Source organism: Ciconia boyciana, chromosome 3 (assembly GCF_034638445.1).
Source record: "Ciconia boyciana chromosome 3, ASM3463844v1, whole genome shotgun sequence".
Lineage (NCBI taxonomy): Eukaryota > Metazoa > Chordata > Aves > Ciconiiformes > Ciconiidae > Ciconia > Ciconia boyciana.
In genome coordinates, this window is record NC_132936.1 from 107,922,632 (window position 1) to 107,942,037 (window position 19,406).

The 19,406-nt window shown below is 40.3% G+C and overlaps 1 protein-coding gene across 10 annotated transcripts in view; it reads left to right on the forward strand.

Annotated features, from left to right (window-relative positions):
- Positions 1-1,300: 1,300 nt before the first annotated feature.
- DISP1 (dispatched RND transporter family member 1) overlaps positions 1,301-19,406 on the forward strand; it is a 92,627-nt gene continuing 74,521 nt past the window's right edge. For 5 of the 10 annotated variants that reach the window (XM_072857001.1, XM_072857005.1, XM_072857004.1 and 2 more), the window contains exons 1-2: positions 1,301-1,439; positions 9,530-9,572. The gene's annotated coding sequence lies outside the window, so the exon portion shown is untranslated. Of the gene's footprint in view, positions 1,440-1,602; positions 1,782-9,529; positions 9,573-12,390; positions 12,491-19,406 lie in introns of those variants that run through there. The other 5 variants (XM_072857002.1, XM_072857006.1, XM_072857007.1 and 2 more) reach the window with 4 other exon arrangements.

A 19,406-nucleotide genomic window follows, 5' to 3' on the forward strand; every position in this document is an offset into this window, starting at 1 on the left:
CAGAAGTCAAGATTATAATGAGCCTTTAATAAAAAACATGTCGAGTGAACTCCAGAGAAAGAACTAAGAGGGACGGAGGGAGGGAGTTGGTGTCTCTGACTCAGGCTGCAAACTCTGACTCTCAAACCATTGACTGCCTGACTCAGGGTGTTTCACATGTTTCAGAGCAACTTTTAGAGAACCAATTACCCTTGCGATGGGATGACAGTGTAACAACCTGTCATGTGCAAGGGATCACTGCAGGTTATACAATGTTTTATTCTGGTCTTAATGATGAAGATGTGCTTTTATTCCAACTGCAAAAGCAAGCACTTAAAGGTTAGGAAACTCTGCATCTCTGAGCAGCAATGCAACTGTATTTCAGCCCGTTCTGTGCACTAAATGTGGCAGAGGTCCTTTGGGACAAAATGGTATGCAATCATGTAATTAAAAACTACAGCGTATGCACAAGATGGCACAATTGTGGCTGTAGCAAGCTTTTCCTAGCATTTCAGCACTGGATTTACCCATCTAGATTAAATTCTTTTCTATATGTAATTTTATATTCAATATTAATATATTTTTAAAAGTTCAAGGATGGTCCATTGCGTTCATGGGGATGCTGTGGGCCCCACTGCAGGGGCCTGAGAAGGGATCTGCATTATAGCCCGGGATGAAACTGTGCCGGGGCCACTGTGGCCCACGCTGTGCCCTGGGTAGGCCTGTGCTGGAGCCGCGGGTGAGGCTGAGGAGCTAGCCTGGGCCCCTCATCCCACTCCTCTCCTCGCTGCTGGTCCTAGCCTTTCCGCCATGTTCCCTGTCTTGCTGTGGGGCCAGACACCCTCTGTGACCACCTCGAGTTATAGGGTGGCTGCTGAGAGAGACAGGTTTAGTTTCCTTACTTAATTCCTCCAGAAAAAAAAATAATTCTGTGGGTAGCATTATGCTCTTTTTTTTTTTTCTCCTTGTAAGTTTCCTTCACTGAAGAGAATCCTTTCAACCCTAGATACGACTTTCTGTCTGCTTAGATCTCTTTTAAAAACTGTGTGTGTTAAGCTGTCATTCTTTGGACAGTTTTAGAAAACCTCCATTTGTAGCACCTCCCGGCATAACCCCCGCCGGCTCACGGGGCTTGGGCCCAGGGACCCACCTCAGGGGGAGGCCGGCGACTGGGACAGGCCCTCGGCAAGCTCTTCGCTCGCACCGTCCTGCAGTCGCGCCACGCTCAAGATGGCGGAACGTAGGCGCCGGGCTGGGCGCCGCGCTCAAGATGGCACCTGCCCCCGCCCCCTTCCCCGCCCTCCCGGCGGTGACTTCCGGAGGGAGAGGGCGTCCGTCCCATGGTAACTGCGCCACGGTGGAGACGCTGCCGCCGCCGCGGGGGCTGCTCGCTTCTTGCCGCCACCTGGGCCACAACAACGGGCAGCCGCCTCTGGGGTCCCGCCGTCGGCAGCCGCCAGGTACGTGCCGTCGGGCGGGCCAGCTGCTTTCCCCGCCCGCTCGCCTCCGGTCGTGAGGTGAGAGGAGCCCGCTGGGGCGGGCGGGCCCCGCGGGGCGGTCTCTCCGCGCCGCCGCTGAGGTGTGCGGCCCCCGCGGCGGGAGGGCGGTACTGGGCGCGTCAGCCGCAGCCGGCTCCGGCGGGCACCCTGCAGCCTGGCGCGGGCGGCGGCGGGGCCCCGCGGGGCGGCAGGCAGCCCTCCCGCCTCTCGTCCCCCGGGCTCGTCGCCGGGACGGCTCCCCCCGCCTCCTGCCCCTCAGGGCTGGCGGGCGCGCCCCGGGCCCCCCGCTCCGTCTCCGTGCGGGTAGGCGGCTCCCCCCGCCTGCGCTTTCGAGTGGGTCGGGGCGGTGGCTTGGGGGAGGCGGCGATGGCCCCGTGCTCCGCCGGTGGCTGTAGCGGAGAGTAACCCCCTCGCCTAGGGGTAGCGCTCCTGGGGGCGGGCCCGCCGCCGGTGGGGCGCGCCCCGGGGCCCCGTACCCGCGGGATACCGGTGTCCCCTCAGCGGGGGAGGGAGAACCCTCGTTGGGGCGGAGGTGTGCAGGCGGTCGTGGTTGCCCTCTCAGCCGCTGGGCAGCCAGCGATGCCCTTGTGTCTTCTGAGCCTTATTTTAAAACATTATGTAAAAGTGAATTATTTCATGTTCACTTCTGAGTTTTTGTGTTATTTTAGTGGGAGCTGGGGCCTTTTTATTTTCGTTTAAAAGGTGTTCAGGCACCTAACTTTTTTCATGCGTTATGGACTGAAATATCATCAGCCTCCCTTGTGCTTTTGGTCTTTTTTCAGACATATGCTGCTTGTAAGTTGCCTGGTTTATTTGTTAGGAGCAAAGGTTTTGAGAACATAAGGTCTACAGGCAGTGGTTTCTAAAGGGTACTCATGGCACCCTTTGTCTTGGGAAGTTAAGATACGGTAACTTCTGACTTCTGTCTGCACAACCAGTATTCTGATAAGTTGCTTAAGCGTTGCTTCTAGTGGTGGTGGCAAACACCGGAGATGTATTGGAGAGACCATTAAGGCAGAGGTCTGTCCAGAGATGTGTACATTATGAGTAGTACCCAAGCCTCTTCAGTTTCTGGATCCAGTGCAAGTAACCAGTTATCGTGTTGTCACTAATGGCACCTGCAGCCATTGCAACTAGTTATCACTGTTTTCTGCTTACAGAATGGATTAGCTCTCACGTGAAGGACAGCTCACCTGGTGGTTTCTTCCTATCTTTCTCCTAGTAGAGGAGGAGAGGATAGTAGAAGTTTAATTGAAAACATTTCTGTGAGGAAGGCAATTGGACACTCTGTTTTCTCAGCCTCTGGATAAGATTGAAAAATATGATTTTGTAGAATAGTTCATGATTTATGCTGTATGTCAGCAAATGAGAGCCACCTCTTTTCAGGAGAGGGATGAAGAGCTGTAGTTATTCCAAGTGTGTGTGTAGTGTGTGTGTATTTTAAATGAACAAAAACTCTGATCAGAATTGCAAGTAGCTTGTTATAGCATATCTGGTTTAGACCAGCCTGTAAAATAGTAACAAACATATAGGATAAGGCATCCAAATTGTCAATGGGCTTATAAATGTGCTCAGCTTTAAAAGTGTTGACTGGTGGAATTGCAGGGGAATAAAGGTGCAAGAAAGCAGTTGGGACAGATAGGGACTGGGAGAAAGATGGGATTTCTTAACTGGGCAAAGGAATAAGAGTCTGAAGCAAATAGCCTGCAGTGATGGAGGTGGAAGAGATCTAGTGTGAAACAGCCAAGGGGGGTACCAATCTTTGGAGTGGGGAAATGTGTATTAGGAAAATATAAATACTTAAAACACCAGCATTTATAGGCTCTTGTGGCAAATACTTAAATTTGTAATCACTAAGTTGTTGACTCTAACAAATAATGCTTATAAACATTCACAGTATGTTATAATGTTTATGACATTCACAAGTTGTATTTATTTTACATATATTTACATTTTACTCTGAATGTAAAATAGATATGACTTGTGCTGCTTTAGTTTTTCAGTAGCTCCCAGAAACTGCAACTAGTATTGGGATGCTGCTGTGCTCATTGCTGAATGTACAAGTGAACTGAGATACAAATTAAAGAGGCAAACAAACATCCAGGAGCTTTTTTTGCTTAAGTAATTGTCTTTAAACGTTAAGCTTAAAGTAACAAAACACAGCCTTTGACACTAGTATTCTACTTAGGAATAGAATGGTTGAACTACACTATGATTGTAGTATAAAATATTTTGGAAGTCATTAAATAGAAAGGAAAATCAAATTCTGCAGAAAGATTTATTTCCTCCTTTACAGCAAAGTGAGTAATATCCTGTAGTAATATAATAGGCTAGTTTGAGAACACAGTTATTTTGAGATTAGAAGCTTAAAAGCGTACGTCAGTTAAAAGCAGATGGATGTTGAAATTGGGACCTGATACTACAGTGGTGCAAAATATGGAAGACTGCATTAGGATTTGAGACTTTGTAGCATAACTCAGGAGGGTTTTTTTTCCCCTTTTGGGGACATAGGGAATAAACCACAAAGATTAGGTTTTCCATTTTTTTAACCTGCTTTTGAACTCATTGTAGCAGAGTGAAGGTTTTTTGTGGGTTGTATAATGCAATGAATAAGGCTGCAGCAGTGACTGTTTGCCTTTATGGAACCTGGGAGAGAGCAAGGTCGGTGGCTGGGCTTTCCTGTGTATAGAGCAGTACCTTTGCTTCAATTTGATTGCCTTCTCTTGCTCAGTAATGCATGAGAGGCATGACTTCAGGACGAAGCTTGTTCTCTAAATTTTTAGCAGACAAGCTTACAACATTGCTGAGAAAGTAGGGTTTTTCCCTTCAAATGTGTTTGGTTTTTTTTTTCCCCCGCTCCCTCTTTCCAGATCTGCTACTATTGCAGATTCCCAACTCTGTTGAAGAATGCCATGTGAAGCTATTTTTGACTGATCAGAGAATTACTGTATCAGGAACAAAAGACATTGATGGGGGAGAATGGTCCCAAGGGGCCTTGAGAAGAAAGAGATGGAATTCAGATTAGTAGCCTCAAAAAAAACTTGCCGTAGAAGAGGTGAAAAATAAGACTATAAAAGAACAAAGGTAGAAAGAACATGTGAAAACACTTAGTTCTCATAATGTTACCCTTTCCCATGAGGAGGCTTTTTGAATGGCTTTCATAGTAATGTTTCTCATATGTTGACCATAGATTTGAGCAGTAAGCTTTACTTTCCCTCTAAGCCTTTAACAGAGATGATTGATTTATTAGCTTTGATAGAAGTATAGAATTACTTTCAAACTTTGAAATACATAATAGGCACCTCAGATAATTAGGAAGCTTACAACTATCTCTCTTTAAAGTGATCAATGGCATTAATTTGGTTTGGTAACCATGGCTATTTTCTTGTTGAGTGACCATATGGTATTTCTGAGTTTAGTGTGACTTCCTGTGAGCAGTTTTTACAAAGTCAGCTGGGCTTTGGTGTGAAGTGCAGCAAAAATTAAACACTATGGGAAGGTGTGAAAATGTTCTTATATTAAAAAAAAAAGAAAGGTTGCTTTTCTGCCCTAAGAAAGCAGGTTGCTTTCACTTTGGTGTAAGAGTGGATTGTAGCCTCTAAATCATACTTTCAGTGAGACTGTAATGCTAAAATAGTCAAAATTTGTAACTACTGCTTGTTTGACACTGAAGTTTTTAATACAAATAACTACTAACAGATCAATGTTTTCTTGTAAACAAAATACTTCCTAGCTTTACTGTAAAAATGAGACTCCTGTTACAGTAACTTACCCTTTTAAGGGGATCTCTTCTTGAGGTGTGATATGCTAATGATGTTGGATGTGTCTTGACATTCATAGAACAGCCACATGAAATTTCCATCTGAGTTCTGATTTTTGAGGCTTGCAGTAGTCAAAGTGTGAATTTTATCTGTCACATAATTTTTGGAACACCAAATCCAACAAGTCAAGAGCTATTGAGAAATGTTCTGGGTATCAAGGAGCACAGTCCAACTGAATTGGTGAAAGCTAGAATAACAGAGAGGATTCCTTGGTTGGGAAGCCCTGAGCTGTGTGTGAAGCAATTTTATAAAGGTGAAAGGTGTTTTTTTTTTTTTAAGCTGACCTTTACTCTCTGCTTATTAATAGCAGTTTAAATTGCTCTGCGGGAGATTCTCCAGCATGCAATATTAACAGAAATAAATCTGGCTGGGAGAGTTGTGGGGAAGGAGAACTGGTGTCAGATGGTGAACTGGGAAGGAAAAGATCTGAAAGTGGAAGCAATCAGGCCATATGAGTGGGGCAAAGAAAAGCAAGGAAAGAGGTGTTGGGAAATGGAGTGAGGCAAAGCCAGGGTCATGGGAGACTAAAGGATGCTAGTGGTGATGTAGGGTAGCATAGACCTTGCAAGAATAAAGTTTTCTGGGCAAGGAAGGTGGCATTGAGGAGAGACAGAGGGAGGAGCTGGTTGGTATACAGATGGGAAGGTGCCACTTGAAATTACATAGAAATACATCTGAAAGGAGTGACAGGTACCAGAAGAACAACTGGTAACTGTAAGGTGCATGGTCTCGGGGTTTGTGGATGGAGATGAGAATAGGGGCATGTGGAGCCCGTCCCTGCGAGGGGAGACCTGCGTCCTGAGGTGGGGAACTGAGGGACTTGTCGTATGGAGACAGCTTAAGGCATGCGGCCCAAAATGAGGGGAGCTGTACAGGTACCCTCAAGAGGGACATGGTAGGGTGCCACGCTGGGTGTCCTCAGCAGCGCAGAGCCCGGAGTGGTGGTCACAGTGTGCTCAGCTTACAGCAGCTGTGAATGAAACACTTTCTGCCCTCCCTGTTCTTCCCCACATCTTTATCCCCTATGGTAGAGGTGAAAAACTTGCTTTCTGGTGGATTGGTATAGTCAACCTATGACTGGAAATAATGTTAGCTTTCTGAATTCAAGTCTCTGAAGAAAGGTCTTGCTGTGTATCTTAATCTATAGCATTGCTGTTTTTGTAGAAACAGAAAAACACAGCATGATAAAACCATTCTTGGGCTGTCTATGGTAAAACATCTCTTGTGTTATGTAGCACAAAGTAATAAAAAAGACTAAATTAAGCCACAACTATTAGCAGATGGGTACTGTGTTTTAGACTTGTATAGCCTCTTCTTGTTAGTGAACTTGACATGCAGATAAAATGGGAAAGAGATAGGTCTGGCTTTAATAGGAGGAAATGTTTCCCTTGTCATCTGAAAACACTTACCTTCCTGGGTGAAGCGTGCATGCTCAGCAATAGTGCTTCCTTGTGCAGAACCATAGCATTTAGGAATTAAACTATTGTTATTCCTGGATTGTCATCTCAGCCCCCCCACCCCCAAGCTCTACTTCTTTATCTTCTGTATTTACATAACCAAGGTTGGTCAAGGGCTGTGAACAGCCTTGTCTTAGACTTCCTGGTATTTCTCTGTGCCATTGTCATCCTTGCATGTTGGAGCTGCACCAAGGAGTAAATCTCAAAACCAGTAGGTTTTATTGCCACAGCTAATACTGTGCTTGTGGCTTGCTTTTGAAAAGTATTGCATTTGCTTTTTTCCCAAGTGTTTGAAGAGAGTATTGATGAGCACTGTTTCAGGCTTGAATATTTAAGTACAGCAGCATCATTTTCCTGTGACTTGTACCTGTCTGGTCAATGAGTATGCTTTAAAAATATTTTAGACATAAAATTACTGAAGAAATTGGTTCTTTCAATGTGCATCTCTCTAAGGTTCCTTTACCAATGTCATATTTAATTGTATGTGTAACATAAGAATTTTTCTATGTTTTAGCTTGGGGAAGATGCATTTACCACTGATAGGTGTTCAAGCTGCCTTTCGTAAAGTGCTTGTCTGTGATTAAATATTTATACACAGGATGAAGCATCAGTAGTGAGACTTGAGAAGACACATTTTGTAAACACAAAATTTATTTTACCTGGAATGTGAGTGGAATGATACAGCTCAGATTACACTTGTGCTTCGGGGTAGCGCTGGAATTAAAGCTGGGGTTTTCAGGGTTTGTGGTTTTTTTTCTTTATGAGGCTTCACCTGGGGTCTTTTGAGTTTTGCACTTTCCTGGTAACTTTAAGACATGGTGGGTGCTTGATACCTATAGACCTGGGCTGAAGATGCTTCTAGACTTGATGTGAACTTAAAAGACTTAGGAATTTTCTCCTCTTTCTGTTTGCTGAAAGTAGTTGCTATGCTCAGCAATACAGCTGATACGATCCATTTCTAAAGGTAAAAATATTTAATATTGAAACACCCTTGTTGGGAAGCAGTTCTTGAAGTTGCATTAAAAACTGAGTGATGTGGAGATATCTTTGGGTGGGAGGAAGGAAGAGGGGGATTTTGAGAACTCAGTAATTAGATTGCTGCAGTTAATGATGTTTTGGGCTTAGAAAATTACAGAGTACTATGCCACATAGTTTGAATATGTAAGTAAGTTAAAATATTTTCTCTAATACATATGCTGTTCAAAATAATTATATAAAGCTGAAGGGGATTTTTGCCTCTTGGAATAAACTTTACCCTAGTCTTAAACATATGTTCTCACTTATTGTTGATAGCTTCTTTAATACCATAAAAAAACTGCAGCAGGTATTGCAAGAATTCAGTAACTTAATCTTAATCCTTTGAAGTTAAATCATGTGAAATGTATGTCATGCTGATACCTTTATAAAAACATAATAGAATTAAAACCAAAATCATTAAAACTGAAAACAAGATTATTAATATAGTTTAGAACTCCCTTCTGTGACAGTAAAGTCTAAGATCCTGAATAGTCCTAGAAATTCTGTGAGCCTGAATTAGTTGTCATGTATTTTCTTTGATGGTGAAACTTTATGAAATGAAAAAGCAGGGTTTGTATCAAGGTTTTTGGAGTATGGTATTTATAAATGTATCATTGTGTAATAATGTTTATACATTAAGACAGCTGAAGAAAGTAGTGTTATGGTTGACTGTGAACTGTAACTTGGCTTTTTTTATGTGTAACTGCTTAACTGTTGTATCAGTAAATTGTTTTTCTGTGCTTAATCTGCTGTCAAGCAAAGCCAGTTTAATATCTGCTGCAAACTCAGTACTTTGGCAACTTGTTCTCTGTTAAAAAATGGTAGAGATGGCATTAGTGGGAAAACAATTACTTGCTTTGTAAGTAGTGCTGTTGAGTTATGACTAAGTATATTGATTTGCGTGGCCAACACAAACTCCAGACATATTTTTTTTTAATGGCCTTTCCATGAGTGGGTCACATGGCTGTTACTGCCTTGGATATGGTTGAGTTCTACAAACCAAACTGCTTTCTGGGGAAACGGAGAGGTTTTAAATGATTTTTTTTTTTTTGGCAAATAGATTTTTATCTCTGTGTGATGGTGGATGGACTGGGGGGGGGCTTGTCCCTCTCTTAGCTTTTCAAAATCTGTTCCTTTGCAAAGCTCTAACTTCTCTTTGTCACAGCTTTACCAATAACATATACAATAAAGAGGTTATTGACTTTCAGAAATATATGAATTTGTAATCTTTTTTACTATCTAGGCAGGACAGACTGGCATCTGTTTGCTTGTGCCAAACATGTTTTTGTTTTTTCTTGAATTGGCATCTTTTCCTCTAACCCCAAAGGTGACTTGAATATACTGTTCAGAGTTCCTTGCTGCATTTAGAACTTAGGCTGCTAAATCTGTAAAACCCACAGACTGAAGCTGTAATAATGGGGTTATGAGACACCGAGCCTTCTTCCTGCTTTTGAGGTCCGACAGTAATTAACAGAGCTCCTTCTTGCCTACCCTGCCTTTCAGTATTGTCCTCTCCTTTTCAGGGAAGGGTCTGGTGGCTGCTGCTTTAGTGTCAGAGGTTCCAAGTTAAAATTTAGTAAACCGGTAATAGTAGGTCTGAATGATATCCCAAAATGATTATACTCTTTTGCTCTTCAAGGCTTAATGCCAGCTCTCTTGTCAACCCTGTTAAGAGGATGTTTTGTGGTATCTTGTTTGCTTTTACTGGAAACTTGTATTCATATTTTTGTTATTAATTTTCTCCATTGTATTACAGGTCTAAGCAGAATGACTGGGGCAAAGTAGAAAACAGAAATACAGTAAGTGAAAAGATTGAACAAAGTCAATATTTTGGTAGTTCTTAATATGATGTAGTTAAATCTTATGTGTGAGCTGCTTCTGGGTAGTCTTCCATGATTTACTATTTAGTGCAACAAAACATGGGCACAAACAAGCAGTTGTGGCTATTGCATGGAAAAGGTCAGGTGGGGGTGGTAGGAACTGATGCAGCAATTTTGTTCCACTGCTTGAATTTTTCTTTCTTACAGTTACCTTCTTTCAGTGAATTTAGACTTGTCTAGACTATCTTCCTGAGAGTCTGTCTATAATTAACAATATCAAGTAGTTTTAGTTATAGATGTGGCTGCCATGTGCAGCAGCTGTGCTGTTACTGTGGGTAATGTTCTATGGTTGGGATGACAGCACTTGTTGGGAAATATGAATCAGAACTTTCTACGTGGTCTTGCTTTCTCTTTATGTGTTCATGGCACAAGACTATACAATTTGCTAAGCCAGCAGAAAACTACTGGCCTAGGTTAGCTTTCTGGTTAGCAAGTTGAATGAGCTCAACATATGGTCAGATGTACAGCAGCATGATTGGTACAGCTCAACCAGAACAAGAGGCAAGAGACCTCATTTAGTGCTAATAAGGTATTTGGTGATCAGTTAGATCGTTTCCGTCTGTAACATAAGACTTTGTTTTCCCAGTGTACTAAACTGGACTATTGATAACTTGAATGTGAGATGCTGCTGGGTGTTTACTAAATTAGGGTGCAGACAACTAATAAAAGAGCTGAGTGGTGAAAATATTCTAAGAAATCAATTGGTTGCAACCTTTTTGGAAAAGGTTTGGATGAATCTTTTTTCAGAAACATATGTAAAATTTATGGTTTCATACTTTAATGAAAGTATGGATTTCTTTCTATAAATTTGGTTAAAAGCACATATTGGCTGAGAGTTCTGACACTGAGACAAAGTTATGTTAAATAATTTTAGAATAAAGATTAAAAGGTAAATATGGTTAAATAATAAAATGCATGATACAAAGGTGTTATACTGTACAACATATATAAGTAAGCTGTTTACATTAGTGTGTTTCTGTCTCTAGAAAGGTTTTCCTACAGGACCAGCTCTTCCTCTGTATCTCTTCAGGCATGTTTGATGCTAAGGGCATCCTCTTATGCTTACTGCAGTTAAGATAGTGTACTTCTAGAATAGCTTATGTGGTGATAAGAAGAATAAGGGGTTGGCCTGCAACTGAGTAAAGAAATGTAATGTGATGCTGAGAAAACTGTATGTTTAGTGCACTTGTTGCTTCAGATTTATCTTTATCGCAGGATAAACTGCAATTATACCTGACCCCAGAAACAGAAGTGTAGGAACTTTCCTTAGGTAAGGAGAATAATGAAGAACACTTATAAAAGTGCTAATTTGAAAAGCAGGTGAAATTCAAACAAGGTTATTTTGCTTCACCTGGTTCCTGGTCTCAGAACCATTATCAGTTTCCATGTTGACAGATAAAGTTCTTTAAAGAAGGGGAGAAGCCAAGCCAGTAGTACCTGTATCTAAGAAGGGAAGGTGGAAAAGAACCACTAGAGAGCTGGAGACCACTTGCAAAAACGTTGCAACAAACATGAACTACTTAGTAAGCTCTTCAGGGAAAAAGTATAAAGGTGTTAAACATAAATGTGGATTTTTCTCAAAATTCACAAGCAGTCAAATCTCCTTTCATGATATGGTATCCAGTCTTATTTGGAAGGAACAAATACATTCTTAGTTTAATGAGCTATTCTAATTATTTTGTCCATATGAAAAGCAAGGAAATGTTTCTCTAAATACTGTAAAGTTGATGAAAAACCTTGAATAGTTTTGTGGATCACTGTCAGACCAGAGGATGTCTAGACTGAATGGTCTCTGCAGGGTTCTGTCACTAATTTCGACTTAAGTGAAACATTAAGGCTATGCAATATTAGCAGCAGATGGTACCAAGCTAGGAATTGCTGCAAGTGCATTGGAAAATATGGTTAGGGTTCAGAATGATTTGAAGAAAGTGGAGAAGTAGTCTGGGGAAGAATATGCCTTTTGGATAAGGACGAGACTCGATCCTCCATTTATTGATCATCTCTGTATAAGTAGACAGTGGGGGAGTAGAATGAGTTTTGTGCAAAGGATCTGGAGATGTTGCAGTTAAACTGGATGTGATTCTGTTAACACAGATGTTGCAAACAAGTCAGATGTACTGTGATACATAAGCAGGATACCTTTCCATAAATCAAATGACAGTCCTTCATTCTAGGCTTAGGCATTTCACCTCAGGAACAGTACTTCAAGAGAGTATAGAGGAAAGCAAAGAGAACAAAGTCTTGAAAATGTAATTATTTTTTTCACAGAAAGATGTGCTTAAACTGCAACAAAGATGGTTTAAATGGACACTAGAAAAATTATGAACCACTGAACAGGTTGCTTGTGGTATTTCCATTTTTAGAATGCCTTGTAAGGCACAGATTAACTGTGTCTCAACTGTGCTTTTCTCCTCCAGTCCTGAGAGGGTATATTAGCTGATTTATTGAGCTTCTTTCCAACCATTATTTTATAGTATTAGAAAATCCTAGAAGGGTTTCTAGAAAGCAGGGGCATAAACATTAAAAAGGTATCAAAGTGGTTAATAGCACTGGGCCCATGTTAATCACTTTCTTATTTCGTGCTAATGGGTCTTGCTATCAAAATTGCACATCTGTACTCTCTCATTTCCACTCCCTGCTCTTCAAAGAAAAGTAACATTGCATTGGGGGAGAGGGGAGAAATACTTTTATAAATCTTCTGGCACACTTCCATTTCATGACTGTAAATATCTTCCAGTTGATACGCTAAGTGTCTACTGTCGCCTACAAACTTCCAGAATCATCTTTCTTCACAAGCTTTGGGGACAAGGGGGAAATTAGACTCTTCAACCCCCATGGTAAGTTTGACATCAGATTCTGAGATTTCAGACTGCTTTGCTCATTACTCTGAGTTAGAGTTAAGATATAAAAGAAAATATTCCCTCATTAGCAGATACCAGCCTTTATCTTGCATGCCCTTTTTCCTAAAACTAGCAATTAAGATGCATGAATAAGAGGCAGTGTAGTCTGGTAGCAGGAACTTGGGCCTAAGAGACAGAACTGTCAGCATCTTAATCTTAGATATGATGTTGAATTATGATTTGCTGAAGGGCGTGCTTAATTCCTGGCCCCGTTTTCCACACACAGAATGTTATGCTGTAAGGATTAATTTTTTTTGTCTCTGTAGCTACAGACAACTCTGACATGTATCTCTTTCTGCATTAAAAATTAGTATGAAAGTCCAAGGCTTTCATTCATGGATCTTTAGGTTTTGCTTGACAACTTCTGCTACAGTATCTTCAGGTTAAAGAACAACTGTTTATAATTTTTGTAGGTTAAAAATACCTATCACAGTAGAATTTACTGTTGTATTTTCCCTAGTCTTTGTATATGGAAAATGCAGCCTCTTGTTTTCTTCCTTTGCTTTTTTTTTTCCCCTTCCTCACTACTGTTGAAGATAGCTCCTTTCTCAAAGACTTCAGACGTATGGTATAGTTGTTTGGCTCTGTTCATGATTTATAAGGGTACAGAAAGCTTGCAGAATATAAATTTTATTGGAATCCCAGTTCTGTTTACTACCTACCTTTTCTAAGTGAGGAGGCTGCATCAGTATAAACTGATTTGACTTTTAGCATTGTTAGAGCAATACCACTAGCCTATGGATTTCTTTTTTTAATTTAAGTTCTTTAAGAGGCTGGGGGCCATGCTAGTATGACTTCATTCTGGTTTGACAAACCAGCAGTGTTGAAGAGTGAGAGGGCGTGTGCGGTCTTTAGGGTAATGAAATACCTTCTTTAAAACAGGTCGCATCAGACTGAAATCCCTGCGGGCTTCTTTCTGCAGGTGCAGGTTTTAAGCTAGGCCTTCACTGAGGTTTACATTTAAATTTATTATTACAGTGTCACCCTACAGGGTTTATAGTTCCTTCAGTGAATTCTTTGTGAAAGAACTGGCATAATTTTTTAAAAGGTTATGTTGAATTCTGGTTTCCACAGCACAAGTTGCCATGGATATGTCAGGTTCTTAATGTTTGTTTACAGAGGAATGAGGTGGAGAAGGTTCATGCTAGCTATTTTCAAATGAATGTACTGCATCCAAATGATGCTGTTGTCATTGGGAGTTAACTGGCCAGTGAATGTAAATTTTACTGTCTGCTTTGAAAATGGATTAAGTTCACTTTGGAATGACTTAATGCAGAGATGTTCATGTGTATATTTTTACGTTGCACTAGCTTGTCGGTTGTTCAGTTTGCGTTTTTCCCTCTGCAGTAAAATGAGCCTGCTGATTTTGTGTGCCCTGCAGTACTTTGGAGTCCTGTCAATCGGCATTTAAATAGGTAGACAACATATATGCATTATTGCAGTGCCCAGGAACTGAGGAGTGCAGCATTGCCACTGCAAAACCTGCTGTATTTTGTGTACCTTCATGAAGTAAGGAAAGGTCCTAGACTTCCTGTGATCTGGGAAAAGGGGATGGTGAATTCTGTCTGGCTAAGAGCTGGCACAACAAGGAAATTAAACAGTAAAACTCCTGCATGTATAGATCAAATGTCCAGGAGAGACTACTTACATAATATGACACTTGAAGTATGTTTCTAGTCAGTTCTCTGCCTTCTAAACCATCTGCTTTGCTCCTTCCTAAGTACTCATTTACTTTTCTCCTCTTCCAAAATAAGGATCACAAAGATGAATGTGTTTATGTAACCCCTCAAATCTTGATTCAGAAGTACTGACTGCTGACTTTTAAGCACATGGAAACTACCTGCACAGCACACCAGACTCTGCTGTTAAGTAACCACTAGAAAAAGTATACGGTTAAAACAGAAATCAAACATTAACTTGCTGCTTTCCCAGGTCACACTGGAAGAGGCATGGGCAGGCATGTTTGAAAGCTGAAGAAAGTGAACTCTGTCTTTGTTATAGTGAAGATACAAGTATATTAAATACTGCTGATGTCTCATTCTAAGCTGTGCAGTCCTTAAGGACAAGGCAAACAACTGTTGCAGGACAAATGGTTAGTTTTTTGGTCAAATAAGTCAAAAGAGAAGCCAAAATTCAAGAGGCAGCATAGTGGAAAAGAGTGAAAAGGTGAATGTCCTCACGTGGAAAGTGAAAGATGAGTAAGGAAGAAAAACACCTATTAAAGAAACAGCTCTCTAAAAGATAGATGATCACTTTTAATGGGGCAAAAGAAACAATTAGCAGTTTTCTTTGTAAAATTGAGCCTTGTGTGCATCCTGAGATCAACTTAATTCTGGAACTCCACAGCCACAATGGCTCTGTCCCCTTCCATTTCATAATCAAAGGCAGGGAACCTTTATCTCACAGAACAGGGAGGCAAGCTGTAGTCTTGTTTTCTTTGACTCGAATTCAGCTTCTTTGGGAAGAAGGTGGGCATGGATTTGAAGAGGCTAGTATCACATGTCTATGATTAAATGAAGTTGCAAGAATAGTCACTGGAATAGCTGGGAAACAGACTTCTAGCTTCGGGATTTGAGGCCTGATATGGTATGGCTCCCCTTGCCGGCTCTGTTATAGCCCATATACCACAAATGTGCAAATTCAGCAGGATGTTATAAAATGACAGTGCTTGGGGATGAATGCCTTTTACAGTCTATGCTTATTTCATTGTATTAGGTGTTGTCTTAACAATACCAAACTGTCTCTCCGCTGGTAATCACCAGTGACCAAATGCTCTTGGGTTAGTCTGCTTTTATGGCAGTTCAAGCCTACTTTCCAAGTAGATTTCTAGGTAAAAGTCACCTTGTATTTTTTTCTAATCATCCCGTATGTCTATTTTCCATTCTTGGAAATTGTGCTGGAGACAGAAAAGCCACTTGGGCTAGTGACAGGGGAAGAAAACCCAAAGTGCTATATACATCTGCTGGATTACCTCATCTTCCATCAGTCCTCTTGGCCCAACCCTACAGCTAGCTTCCAAAGCTGACGCTACCAGCCATCAAGATCCTAAATATTCACAGAGTAATCTCTATTAAATGTTTTCAGATTTCTCTGAGGCAGAGAAAATGCCTCAGATGCAGAGGGGGGGGGGGGGGGGAAGACACTAATTCAGGATGTTGTTCTCTTATTCCAAAAGGGGTGACTGTTCCTGTGAGTGTGTTGATATGAAGGAAGCTGAGCAGCCACCTTGCTCTTAAGCTGTACTTGCCTCTATATTGCTGTTCTGGAACAGCTCATGTGATATGAGGTATCTTTTGAACTAAACAACCAAGTAGATGAGGCATTAAAGTGAGAATGCTCAATCTATGGAAAGTGTTAGGTTCTGCTTCACTGGAGAAGACTTAATATTTATCTGCTTTTTCCTTACAGCGTGTTCACATAAAACATTAAATCTCTTGCATGAGATAGGGAAGCTTGTTCTATGAGCCATAAAAATCAGTCTTAATATTCTGAATTTGAGACTTAATTCTTCAGTATTGTTGTTTCTCCATAATCTGCTTTTGATGTGACTATTTTCTTATGAGAGAGGAATGAATGTGTATTACTAGACATTAGTATTAGTAGATTAATTTTTGAGAAATTTGTCCCAAACCGTAAGTTAGGTTTAAAACTTAAAGTTCCCCTTGTGTGCAGATGGGATGTGGGAGCCTCCTGAGAGCTCATGATTTGTACCACTATAGTTCTTTGTGCAAACAGTACTTGATAGCGGGAACTTCTCTTCCACTATGTTGTTGCAGAGATTTGTGATTCTTGATCTCTACGGGTATTGCTTGTTTGATCCACATGCTCTTTATTAATCTTCTGTGGTGAATGCCTGAGAAATTAAGATATGTAGGTATGCTCAGTTTAATAAATGAAGGCATTCTTGTATCTATTTGAAATTTCAAAAGAGGACCTCTTTACTGGATAGAGCTATGTATGTGAGTGTTCTGTAAGTCTGCCAGGTTTTGAGAAAATTCATACTGAGAAATGGTATTTTTATAGTTAGTTTCTTGAAGGGTGTGGTTGAATTCATACTGCTCAGTCTTTCTTACATAGTTATTTCTCTTCGGTGGAGAAATGTTACATCTTGATTCTCTCTTAAAGTGGTGAAGAGCAGGTGGGAGGACTTACAAAAGAAGGAGGAATAAGAAATTATTCTTAACATACTTTTTCATTTACGTTTAAATAGCTGAACTATTTAATCATGTTGGCTGCTGCTTTTAGAGGTAGTGTAGCTGAAACATTGCTTCTAGTGCTCTTGATGTGATGTCTACCACCTATAAACGTCAAAGTCGTGACGAAGGCAGAGAGCTAAGGCCTTGGATGCCTTTTATGTTGGGGTGTTTTTGTGAAACCTAAGTGTAGTAGTCTAAAGTACCCCTTTTTCCTGTATTATTCCTTTCTCTTCCTTTTGGGATTAACTGAAAAACATCAGCTATTTGGCACTAGAATTCTATCTTCTAATTTCTGTAAAAGGAACCTCTTAAATATGTGAAATTAATTACTGTAAGCATGTGATGTTTTTGTGCAACTCTGAAATAAGCATATAAAAAATTACTCTTTTCAATGTCTTGACATGCTAGAAAGAAGGATGTCTACACAGGGAGAATTCTACATACCTTTGAAAGCATGGCAAGAATGTCAGTGCTCATAAGTAAACTTTGCACTTTCAAATAAAGTTGCAATGTGTTTAGAATTGATGTTATAAAGCCTACTTCCTGGGTGATCAATGATCTATAACCTTTAATTTCTTGCTGTATATCAGTTTTTACATGTTTTAGGGAATAAATGATTTCTAAATGACTGAATCTCAACTTCTCTTTTTGGGTTCGAATTTGTGCGCTTGGTATCGCCTCTCGAGCAGGTTTTTTGCTCTGTTTTATACATTCCCGGCTAAATAGCATGGATTAACATGTTAGGGATGGGTACTGGAAAGTCTGTGCTAGGGATTTCTTAAGTATGTCTATGACTCTGGAAGTGTGCAGATGGCTTGCTCGCTCTCCTGTCCTAGGAACACTTGTTATGCGCAGGCAGACTCTGGCATTCATGCAGACAAAGAAACTGTTAACTTTTGAGTTATAATGGTCTTGAAGAGAATGCTGTGAAATGCGAATATACGTTACTAGAGTGTTGTATGTATTATAATGACTCATACTTAGCAAAAGACTCTGGCTTGCCTCAGTCCTACATAGCTGTTGTTAAACTTTTATTTCTTTTCCCTGATATTTTAGATTTTTTAGCAGCTGTCATTAATTGTGTGGTTGAACAGTTTGAATGCTAGTTGGAAACAGGTGGTGCATGCTCTAAATATCTTGAGATACAGATGATGGTCAACAGTGTTGTCATTGAAAATGTAGATATTTGTGTCAGGCTCTGTTGATTTTGTTTTAGCAGAACTTTGATATTCTTTGCTGTGGAGAAGTATGTGCAAAGCATTCTAAAATGAATTTAGGGGTAAATGTTCATTATAGATTGCTAAGCCTTACAAAACCAGCATTGGATTTGCTGGCTTAATTGTAGAGGGTATGGATTAAACCGGCAGCAGAATGTCATGACTCTTAGCTGAAAGACAGCTTTGTATGAAGCATTTCATTTCGTATTCTATGATTCCCACCCAGAATATTCCTATGTTCGCTGAATGTGGCATGTATATTAACTTCGAGATAGACTTGCATAACACAGTGAAATCTTTTACAAGCAGATACTTTGGGAAGGCTTAAACTTCAGGCAGGGTCTGTTATTGTGTACCTTATTTGGATAGTAAAAACATCCAGTTTGCAATAACTTATCCTGTAGTGTAGCATTAGTTTTGGGTCTTAAATCTGTTTGCAAATTGAACCTTGTAAACTTGCAGCTAAAAGTGCATAGTTTCGGGTGCACTGTACTCTAAGACTTCAGAGAAGAAGAATCAAATTGAGGCAATTAATTGGGCCTCCTTAATTAAATCTGGGGCTGAAACACTCTTATAATTAAATCTTTTTAAAGTATTATCCATATCTCTGCACAATGTTGTACTGACTAACCTATTCAGTTGGGTAAATGAGGGTTGATTCAGACCTTTCTCTTAAGCAAAGTCCCTAGACCATTAAGCTAGCTAAAATAAATTTAGACATTTGGTTTTCATTAGTGTTGTAACTGAAACAAAAACATTTTAATGACTGATCCCAGAGTATTTTGAAGTTTGTGCAACTTTGCTGGGAAGGTATTTAAACTGTAGTATCAGTTGCAGGTTGGCCATAGGCCAGTTTTTCGAAGCTGTTTCAAAGCAAGACGTTGGGTTTCCAGAGTGTTACGAAACAGAAAAAACCTTGAGAGGGGAGAAGCAGTGGAAGGTAGTTATAGTAAAATTTGCACTGGTGAAATGAAATTATCTGCTAAAGGGAGACAATGACATATTCATGCTGTACTACAGTTTGTTGCTTTGTTACAGAGCTGTTTCCGTTATTTGAGAAGAGATACAATTTTGAGCTTTAATACTTGTATTAATAAAGAATCAACTGCCCAAGGAATCAGTGTGCTTTTTAGATGTGTTCTTAGTATCTTGAACTTGCACTAAATGGGATCCTGCTTCTAAGGGAAAGAACTTATATGTTGCTTACAAGATGTAATTTTAAAAATACTTTTGGGGAAAAATATTTGAGTTGGTCTTGGGAGAGAATGGCAATAAAATCTGATAAAAATTAGTGTGTGGACTTCGTCTTTGACAAATAAAATATTAATCCATAGCTTTACATTCATGGGAGAAGCTGGAGACAGTGCTGTAAGATGAAGATTGCTTATTCTGTATCATGCTGTAGTCACAATAATGTCTCATGGAAAACCTACTGAAGTT